Genomic DNA, 11246 nt, shown 5'->3' with positions numbered 1-11246 from the left:
AGTCGACTTGGATTCTACGTTGGGGGCAGGGGTCTTGAATGTCCCATCTTCAGCTTTTTCATCCCTCTTGAATTTTTCTTTCTCTTTGTCAGACTGAAGTGTTCCTTCCTTGGTATCTCTTGCTTTTTAATCTCTACTAGGCCACTCTTCCTTTATTTTTTCTTTACCGTCTTTACCAAGTACCCTGACCTCTGGATCAGTGGCAAGAGTCTTTTTTTTCTTTCCACTTTTCTTTCTCTTTTCCTTTGTAGTTGTAGTTTTCTTTAACTGCTTCACTGTTACAGTTACTATTTCTGTTGCTTGAATTCCCTTTTGGTGTGGCACTAGAAACTTTATTCATTTACTTATTTATTTACTTTTATTATTTATAATAATTATTATCATTTAATTTGCTACAGGGCACATGCACTCTCCACCAGGTCCCAGACTAGGACCAAAGTCGGTCATGTGGGAGTCCAGTGTCTTAGCCACCATGCCATCTGCTGGCCTCCACCATTAACAGCTTTCACATCACACCGGGATCTCTCCCTTGATTTATCAGTCTCCTCAGTACTGCTTTTATCTGATATAGATGTGCTCTCTATTGAAGATGAGGAAGGCCCACCACCAAGAGCATTTTGTACACTGGCAACTGCATTCTTCCAGAAAACAGGGGTCTTTGTGGCGAAACTCTTTTTTAGGTACCATGTATAACTTTCTACTTTTCAACAATTCAGAATAGCCCATAGCCAATGCTTATAGATCTGGCCTTTTTTTTTTTCTTCCTGGCAGATTTTATGCCTTCTTTATTTCAAAGTTGACCCCGATTCAAAACTTTTGTGTACCAAGAAAATATTTTTGTTAGCACCGTCAAGATACTCCTGATGTGAGTATATTTGTGTTTTAAGGCAGTGGCCTGATGCCTTGGTTAGTCTGTAATACCATTTATGTGCAACATGTTGAAAATTTTCATGGTCTAATTGATCGGCTTTATTTCCACCATCAAATCCCAGTGCTGGGAGGATGGTCAGGAATCCTGGATAGTGTCACATTCCTTTTCATGTCTGGCTCTATCACGATGCTCCCTGGTCACGGTCTCTAACATGCAGCAAAGGGATCTTCTGTATTGACTGGCCTCATTTTCAGTACAGCTCACGACCGTATAAATGATGTCAGAGAACACTGGACCATAACGAAGAACTCTAAACCAATTTGGAGTTTTCAGTCGATGGACCAGTTCAACAAAACGAGCACAGGAAGCGGCACCCATTGCTGAAGATATATAAATTGAGGAACTATGCAGAGCTGTAGACATTTTATGATGGTCTCATTTTGGGTAGGTTTTGCTCAGAGCCGTTGTCCTCGTTTCCGTCTCTGTAAAGCTCTCTGCACGTGTGCTGTTTCTTCTTCCGGAAGCTTGTCCCGAGGGCACTGCAGTGTTCTTCTCTCTTCCTTTCTATGTGGAGGCATTTCCTGCTCGTCCTCAGTTGTTTGCTTCTGGACTTGATGTTTATTGTCTGTTTACAGCTAGTTCGAGATCATACATTGTCAGTGACCAGAATGTGGCATAGACTTGACAACTGATGTCATCTTAGACTTTGGGACCATGTAAGAAGACCACTGCTTCGTGGACAGGAGCCAGCACCAGCTTTTGTGAGGTGATGTACTCAGGAACTAAAAATCATGGAAAACTTCCTGAATTTGTGTGTGTTAAAAGGAAAAAAAGCCAATTTAACAGAGTAGAGTTTTAGTTGAGCAAGTCTTAACATGATTTAAATCAGGCAGTTGTCCCTGGACTTCTAGACAACTTCAGCTAGCCTCGTGGTCAACTTAGTATTTAAGTTCTGGAAAAGGAAAGTGACACATGCAGGAACAGGAAGGTGATGTATAAAAATGAAAGTGAAGGAATCAAAATCATTTGGGTGGGTTACATTTTGAAGTTTGTCAGCATTAATGCAGTTTATAAGGTGGGATACCTGTGATTAACTGAAGCCTCCTGCTGTGATTGGCTATAACCTAGCAACTAGCTCAGAAAACATCCTAACATGTACAACTTCAGCATATCTGTAGGAATCCAAGTGTGGGAGTACACAGGCCATTTTAGACCAAAATAATTGAATTTAGCATGTGCCATCCTTGTGCAAGGGCCACACTAACATTTTATGTAGGTTTAAATTTTTTAGTATATGTGTTGTCAAAGTGAGCACCATCAGTCTATTTTAAAATGTTCATCTTTAACATTATGTCTAATTTAGGTAGAGTGGCTCTCTTCAACTTAGAGTTAGATTTTTATAAATTCAATAATACTTTAAATATTATTTTTTAATTTTCAAAAAATAAAATTGTCCAGAAAATGTGAGTACTTGCTAGAGAAAGAGAGGAGAGAAGAGAAAGTACTTCCCATGGGACATGGTCATGACAATCCCTTCTCCTTCATTTCTCCTGACTTTTGGGGTTTGGGGCCATGCAAGCACATGCACCCAACGTGTTTCTTAAGCCATCAAACCACTCAGTCAGCCATGTGGGACTGAACCACCTGCCATCATGCAATAGGACGGCCTGTTGTTGTATACATTTAGAAACAACTTGAATTGTGCTATTCACAACTGAGGGCTAGGTATAAAGACAATGTGGTGTATGACTGAAAATTTCTTTTCACTCTTTGGGCCTCAATACTTTAACTGTTAAATGAGAGAAATAATGACACCTACTCAGGAATAATGAGGATTAAGATTTCAAGAACCAATAAAATCCATGTACAGATATTAGTTACCCCTGCTAAGCTGTCATGAACAGATGTCTTTCCAGAAAGAGCAGCAGCTACCCCAGAAAGAGAATGAGCTCTCTCAGAGCCAACAGCTTAGCTTGACCATGCCAGTTCCCAGATTGCTTAAACCAGAAAATAAACATTCTTCTTTCTTTTCTGTGCTCTAATTGAATGTCCAGTCATGATGAGCTGTCATGATGGTGAACCAAGAAATATAATAGGAAAAAGAAAACATAATTCTCCTTTCTTTAGTAATAACTCTTTTAATTTTTGCTTTCTTTTAAAGATAGGTTGCATATAGTCACACATGAAAACACCTGGATATATTAATATAATCTTCAAGGCAATCAACTATGGCAATTTTAGTAACCATTCCTTTGTTATCCCATTTTCAGACACCAGTTTATTCATGTGTTGAAAGCACTGCATTTCTTAGTCCTTCAGATCAGCAGTCCTGTCTTTTGGGCACCAGGGACCCATTTTGAGGAAGACAATTTTTATTTTTCCATAGACTGGGGAGGATGATGGTGTTAGGATGATTCAAGTGCATTACATTTATTGTTCACTTTATTTTTATTATTATTACATTGTAATATGTAATGAAATAATTCTACAACTCATCAGAATGCAGAATAGGTGGGAGCCCGGAACTTGTTTTCCAACTAGATGGATCCAACTGGGGATGATGGAGACAGGAACACCCAAGGTGTGTTGCTTGTGTCCAGTCTACTCCAAAATCACAATTTAGTTGCTACTTCTGCAGAAAACCTTGCTTCACAAAGATAGGATGTTGGAAATAGAAGCAGACTTTTCAGTGTTTCTGTAGGAATCTGAGGATGTCCTACTTTGACTTTAATCCAGAGTATAGGGAGAGCTGAAGTTGTCTCAGACATGCTTCTGAGGCCACTGCCATTTGCATTCTCAAGCAGTTGATCCTTTTCTACCACAAAGTCAGTTCACCAGGTTTATTCACAAATGGGCTGTAGACCCTTTCCTTTCAAGCTCAGGGGTCCTTTGTGGTTGGGAACTAATGTTGAAACTCTTCTGAAAGCTGAGAAGAGATCGTGCATTGGCTGGAAGAAAAATGGCTCTGGTTCAATCTCTTTCGAAATCGCTGCTAGTGTTTGAAATATGTCAAAAATCCTAACAGTCACTCAGCACTCCCATGATTCCAGTTTGGCTTCGAATGAGCCACTTTGTCTATTTGAACACAGGTGTTGTCCTCTGAAGTGACAGATTGGTAGTGGAGCAAGTTGTGTGTCACACAAGTCCAGAGTCTAGTGACCCACTCCGCGTCACTGAAATGTGTTGCCCGTGGTGACTGTCTTTCCTAATAGAGATCTCTGGGATGGATCTCATAACTCAAAAACTCTGGCCGGTGATCTACCTTTAGAAAGCCATCCACGTCTATATATGTGAGCAGGCATGTGCACTCTGCACCTGTCTCCTCACATAACTATCAGTACACGAACACACGAGGTAAAGCACATGCTTTACGGACCAGCATGTGGAGTGCTGGCAAAAGGCGCTGCACTCTCATATGGCCAACCGTGGTTCAAGGCCCGGACTCAGTGGCCTGAAATTCACTCCATGTATGTGCATGCGTGCTCCAAATCCCAAAATCTCAGAAGGATGGAAGAGAAGGGATTGCAGCATGACCATTCCCCTAGGGAGTGATTTCTCACTTTGCCTTTCACTGACTGTCTCTCTGATGAGCCCACATGCCCTATGGCAAAACAATAGCATGTGCTTGGGACCAGTAGTTAACATAATGGCTATGTCACTGGACTCCTATGTAGTCGACCACAGTTCGAGTCCCGGACCCGGTGGCTTAAACTCACACAAGGCACATGTGCATGCATGCCCAAGATCCCTAGAGGAAAATTGAGGAGAAGGGATTGCAGCATGACCAGCTCCCCTGGGGAGTGATTTCTCACTTTCTGTCTTTCTGTCTCTCTGTGTCTTTCTGGTGGGCACATGCACCCTAGAGCAAACACTCCAAAAAAAGAAAACAATAATAGCATGTGCTTTAACGTGGTTGATAATTTTAATCACATCCTGCAAAATGTTGTTAAGTTTGGGTGACAATGTTTGGTTAGACAGCATTTCTCTGTGGATCACAAAACAGATAGACACACAATCAGAAGCCATCTCTTTGACTTGAGTAGTGAAACCAGAAACCTGTCCAGTTATGGCAACTTCTCTATCTGTGCATATCGCAACACAAATAACCAGTTCCCTTTTCTGGTATTTAATCAAAGACTTGACAGGTTCTGCAATGTTGGTTGGCAACAAAAGTGCACATAACATATCCTCTTGCATATCCTCCTGAAAATACATTGTACAACAGCATTGTCTGTTGTTAATGCTGGTAGACTTACAACCTGGATTGCATACCATGGTGACTCATTAATCCTCTCTCACAGCTGTACCTCAATATCTTCTGCTATTTCACCAGTTCATCCAGTTATGGTGCTAGCCAAAAGAGGAGCACGTACCACCTTCTGAACTGCAACCTCTTCTAAAAGTTCACAACAAAGGCTGATAGAAGCAGGCAGGATCATCTCTTCAGCAACAGAAAAGGGCTTCTTACCTTTAGTAATATGCTTAGCCACTAGAAACGATGCTTTCAGTGTGGATACATTTGATGAGGTGGTGGCCGTCAGTTATTGCTGCTGTTCTTCATGTTCATTTTTTTTTTCTTTTGAAAACTCTAAAGGTTTCTCTTTTAATGCAGAGCTCTTGGTCTCCATGGTGACAAAGCAGTTGTGAGGGTTTCATGACTTTGTTGGGTAACCGGTCACCACATGTTATACAAAGTGGACTTGGAGAATGTAAATCTCCTACGGCGATGACCCTGTCATTTAAATGGGGTTCTTGGTAGTTCACGGTAAATGCCACTTTTTTCCTTGGCATTATTCTACTGTGCCATCATTGGACCTTTTCCCCTTTACAAAGAAGCTCTGTAGTGATGTTTGATTTTTACTCATTGCAGCTAGGGTTAGTTTGTGGGCTTACCAAAACTGTGAGTGAGACAAGGGTGCAGTGTGGGAAAGAAGCATGAATAGAAGTGCCGGCCACACTGGAATCAAATAAATCTCAGATTCTGACTTAAAGCCTGTCGCCAGATGAAGTTCAATTATCTTGCCACTCACTAATAGGATTTTACTATGAGTCTGCAAACAATTGATTTATTATGGCCTCTGTGCAGTCACACCTCTCTAAGGTTAATCAGTACATGCACCTGCTCCCCATGCCGGTATCACCACCTCAGCTCCACCCCCATACCATCCAACAGCGGATTCTCATCAGGAGTGCACAACCCAGACCCCTCACAGGTGCACTTCACAATAGGGTTTGCACTCCCATGAGAACCTAATGCTACTGCTGATCTGACAGAGGCAGCACTTAGGCAGTGATGCAAGTGATGGGGAGTGACTATAAACTCAGATGAAACTTTATTTGTTCACCTGCAGTTCATCTCCTGCTGTGCAGACTGGTTCCTAACAGGCCACAGACTGGTACTGGTCTATGACCTGGAAAATGGAGGCCCCTTTTTAAGATGACAGTCCATGAGATCTAGGTTTATATACTATTCATCTTGTTAGTCATTAACATTTTTGACCAGTGACTTTTTTTTTTTTTTAATTGAGGTTTCTGGTATAGGGTGTATGCACTCGCCAGAAAGAGAGACAGAAAGCAAGAAATCCCCCTGCCCCCAGGGGGGATGGCCATGCTGAAATCCCTTCTCTTCCATTCTCTTCTCAGGTTCTTGGGCATGCATGCACATGTGCCCAGCATGAGTTTAAGCCACTGGGTCCAGGATTCGAACCATGGTCAACTACATGGAAATCCAGCGACATAGCCAATTACGACATGGGATACTAAAATCTACTTTTTTTCTCATTATGTTTTTCCTGTCCACTCAGCAGAAGATACTGACTTCTCAATACTGGCTTCCTAGAAGGATAACCAGACCATAGAAACATTAAACTGCTGTTGAAATGACCTTCTGAACTAGGATGAAGATGGAGAATGGAATTCGAGACTCCTGATACCCATAGATTGCTAGATTCAATGGACTGTTTTTCAACAGAAGGGTTTGTAGGTTGACTAAATTAAAGTATAATGGGGCTTAAGGGAGTCACTGCGTATGATTTCTCATAACTGTTCTAATATGCATCTGGCATATTTGGAAACTTTTTAGAATTTCTCCCCAAAGAGTTCTGTTACTTACTGAGTGAAAATCTGGCCAAGTCCATCTCCTCGGTGGTTTCATTCCCCCTTGGAGACACATGGTTGATGAGGCTGCATGTGGTAAAGTCTGTTCTCTACTTAAAAAGGATAGAAAATTCATGTGTCTGGGATTCATGACTCTTTCTAAATGTATAAATTCCCTGCTTATATGTGTGGGAGCTCATAAAAGACAAATAGAAATTGAGTGAATTGGACCCGATGGTGCTCTGTTGCTCTGCCATGCATAATAATATGGTATAATTTATCTTGGTTGTCCCTTACAACAGAAGTAATATATTTAAGAGACACCTGGGGATGCAGAAAGAAACAAGATTTATGTGTGCATGTATGTGGGAATACTGACAATTAAAAGTTAAGTGGAGGCTTGCCCAGCCACAGTGGCATGTGTTGGTAAGGCGCTGCTATTTCACAGGCTGAGACCGCATGGGGAACCCAGGTTGTTCCTGGCTTGTCTTAATGCTGGACTTGATGGCGCACACCTGTAGCCTTAGCTAATCAGGGAGCGAGAGCAAAGATTATAACACTGAAAGGTCATGTCTTTAAAAAAAGAGAGGGAGAGAGTTAAATTAAAGAAAATAAAACAAAACATGAGAATGATTTTTAGAGGTGATCAATTCTTCCTAACAAAGTGTTATTAAAATAAGACTTCCTCTGGGACCAGCAGGTGGCATAATGGTTACATTGCTGGAATCCCACATAGTCGACTGCAGTTCAAGTCCTGGACTTGGCGACTTAAAATTGACACCAGAAACATGTGCGTGTGTGCCCAAAATCCCAAGAGGAGAATGGAGGAGAAGGGACTGCGGCATGTTCATCCCCCCTGGAGGGGTGGTGATTTCTTATAGTCTGTCTCTCTGACAAGTGTAAAAAAATCTCTCTCAAAATAAACAAATAAATAAATAAATGACTTACTTTCATTATTTTAAATAATATATTATTGAGAGAGAAAATTATGTACATTTAGAATACTACATTATAAATTAAAAATAAAAAAATTGCTTATTAAATATGTACTTTAGGCACAGTCTTTTACAAGGGCACTCTTGGGAATAAAGAAATAATCCTGGTATATTTATGATCTTCCAGAATTTCAGAATCTAGCAGGAAGTATAAGATAAACAGGTAAAATCTGTAGCGCAAGATAGAATGTGATAGTGTTTTATTCAAAATTTAAGTATGGGAGGAACTGAAGAAGAGAGAAGAATTCTAGTTTGGAAAGGTCATTGTTATTAAACGTGAGCAATTTCGTTAAGTTTGTTTGACACGAGTCTGACTAGGCCTTGGTGTCGGAGTTAGAGTCAGAGGACAAACCCAGCAGGGCTGTGAGCACTCCGTCTTCCAGCACCACACCCAGAGCTCATAATTTTCGTTTGGTGATGATTATTATTATTCAGTTAACTCAATAACACTGACAAAAAGTTATGATTGGCTTCCTTTAGCAGATGTGGAACACACCCAGAGCTCATAATTATCGTTTGGTGATGATTATTATTATTTAGTTAACTCAATAACACTGACAAAAGGTTATGATTGGCTTCCTTTAGCAGATGTGGAAACAGAATCACAATAATCAAACAGTTGCTCCCTAGTTTCTAAGTGACGCTAATAAGACAAGCTGGGTTCTTCGGTTTGAAATCTTCACCTCTTTCACCCTTCGCCAGACATTTCTATTTAGGAAAAATAGAACAGCCTTTTTGTTCGTTTGTTTTTAGTTCGTTTTTCAATGTCCAGAGGGCATAAGTACTTTCTAGAAAGAGAGAGAAAGAAATAGAGAGAGAGAGAGAAAATGTTCCCAGAGGGGTGTATGCACACTGCATTCCACCTTGTCAGGGCTCTTGGCACACACACACACACACACACACACACTTCTCATGTGTTTCCCAGTGAGTTTCCCAAGCTGCTGGGATTTGAACCCGGTGGGCCATGTGAAATGTGAGTCCCTTAATCACTCAGCCATAGCACCAGTCCAAAAAGTTTTTCACAAGATTAAGTGACAGTTTCTGTAAGAGGAAGTTTTAAGAGAAAAAAATTTTTAAGAGAGATTTTTGCTGTAGGGGACAAGGGCTCACTGAAGAGACAGAGACAGGGAGACGGAAAATGAGAAATCACTCCCCTGGGGGAATGTCCATGCTGTGGAAGAAGGGAGTCTTGTCCTCCATTCTTTTCTTGGTATTTGCACATGCACACACATGCACCTGGTGGGAGTTTTAAGCTTCTGGGTCTGGGACTCGAACCATAGTCAACTATGTGAGAATCAAGAGAAGTAACCATTACTCCATTCTCTGATCCCAAGGAACCCACATTTAAATCAAAGAAGTTGTCACAGTAAATAATGAGGAAATGGAAATTTGTGTTCTATTTATTTTAAAATAATATGCCAGAAGAAGCAAGAAAGTAACTGATTTTTATGTGGGAGACAACTTATTAATATTTTATTATTTTTTCTGGTGGAAACTATGTGCATTTTCTCTTTATTTTCTTCACTATTGTCTCCCTGTTTCTAGACTAACACATGATAGGTGAGTTTTGGATAAAATACCACAGTTAGCCAATGCAGGCGAGAACCTGGGCTATCCCCTTCCAATCCGTTACATAATAAGTTGGTGTTCTAGTTACTTCTGAAAATGATTTACATAAAATAAAACCTGAACTTGCATGTTTACTTAAAAACAGTACTTTTTTTTTTTTTGAGAGAGAGAGAGAAAGGGTTATGCTACAGTGTGTGTGTGTGCTCACCAGAGAGATGCTACAGTGTGAGTGTGTGCTCACCAGAGAGACAGAGAGACAGAAAGTGAGAAATCACCCCCCCGAGGGATTGGCCATGCACGATCCCCTCTCCACTGGTCTCCTGACGGAATTTTGAGCACCCATGAACACATGCCCTGCATGAATTTGAAGCTGCCAAGTCTGGGACCAAAACCATAGTTAACTACGTGGGAATCCAGGATGTAACCATTACACCATCTGCTGGTCCCAAAACCAGTACTTTTTTAAGAGCACACTGTGACATACCTGAGTTAATGGAATTAAGAAATAAAGGGAAAGATGCGTCAGTAAAGGAATCTATACCTCTACAAATGGAATATTATGAAGCTCAGACCTAACCTCTAGTGAAAACAAAGTATGTCTGAGAATGTTTAAGAAAATTACAGGGTTATTGATTCTGAAATCTGTGTGCAAGAATATCTAATAAGCTTCTGAAGCCAGTAGTTGGCATCAGGTTGCGGCATTGGATTCCCATATAGCCAACCCTGGTTTGAGTTCCAGATCTGGCACCTTGTTTTCTCACTTTCTCTCTCTCTCTATCTCCCTGATGACTATAGTAAGTTAAATAATAATAAAAAATAAATCTTTAAAAAAATCTAGTAAGCTTCTTAGAAAGAACTTGTCCCCAAACCAGAGAGCCAGATGTAACCAGCATAACAGTCACAAGACTGCAAGGGCAGATCAGAGAGAGATAGTGACAGGGATAGTCACTACAGCCCCCACACCATCTAGAGCTTCTCTCTGTGCCCTAACAAGAATGTCTAAGAAACATGGAAAAATGCCACCTCATGACAAAGAGCCACATGCCCCAAGAGTTTAATTTTCTAAAATAATTTTATCATAAAATGGAAAGAGAATCAGACATCTGAGTTAGAAAGAGATCTTGAGAATGCTGGCTCACGTGATAATCAAAGGGCCTGGTTAAGACTCCAGAGTGCAGGGAACCAGCAGTTAGCGTAATGGCTATGTTGCTGGACTCCCACGTAGTCGACCGCGGTTCGTGTCCCGGATCCGGTGGCTTAAAACTCACGCCGGGCGCGTGTGCGTGCGTGCACAAGACACCGAGATAAATAAAATTAGACAAAATAATGATTTAAACAAAGGACCAATTTATAGCTTAGCCTCCTGATATAAATTAGTGTTATTAAACATCAAGGAAGGGGCAAATAATTTCATTAGAGAATCTCTCCAAAAAAAAAAAAAAAAAGACTCCAGAGTGCAGAGGAAATAGCAGTGGCATCACCAGATGGTGAGCAGCCTTAGCATGCAGAGGACCCCCTGAGGTGAGAGTAGAGCTCACAAGCAGAATTTGTGTAAAAATGTCATAAGACGGCTGCCCCAACCTGCCCATGAGCACATGGGAGATAACTGAGTGCTTCTGCAGGTGCCGGGGTGGGGAGAGGTGGATAAAAGCCATACAGAGAGTCGTGGAATGCGGGCCCCTTTGTAACTACCAACTGACTAGGATGCATGAGTT

The 11246-nt window shown here is 41.1% G+C and overlaps 1 pseudogene; it reads right to left on the bottom strand.

Annotated features, from left to right (window-relative positions):
* Positions 1-11246, bottom strand: part of LOC102476625 (THO complex subunit 2-like) — a 56216-nt pseudogene that overhangs the window by 683 nt on the left and 44287 nt on the right.

This window comes from Tupaia chinensis, unplaced genomic scaffold (genome assembly GCF_000334495.1).
Source record: "Tupaia chinensis unplaced genomic scaffold, TupChi_1.0 Scaffold000364_1, whole genome shotgun sequence".
In the NCBI taxonomy this organism is placed as follows: Eukaryota; Metazoa; Chordata; class Mammalia; order Scandentia; family Tupaiidae; genus Tupaia; species Tupaia belangeri.
This window is presented reverse-complemented; position numbering and strand designations above follow the sequence as displayed.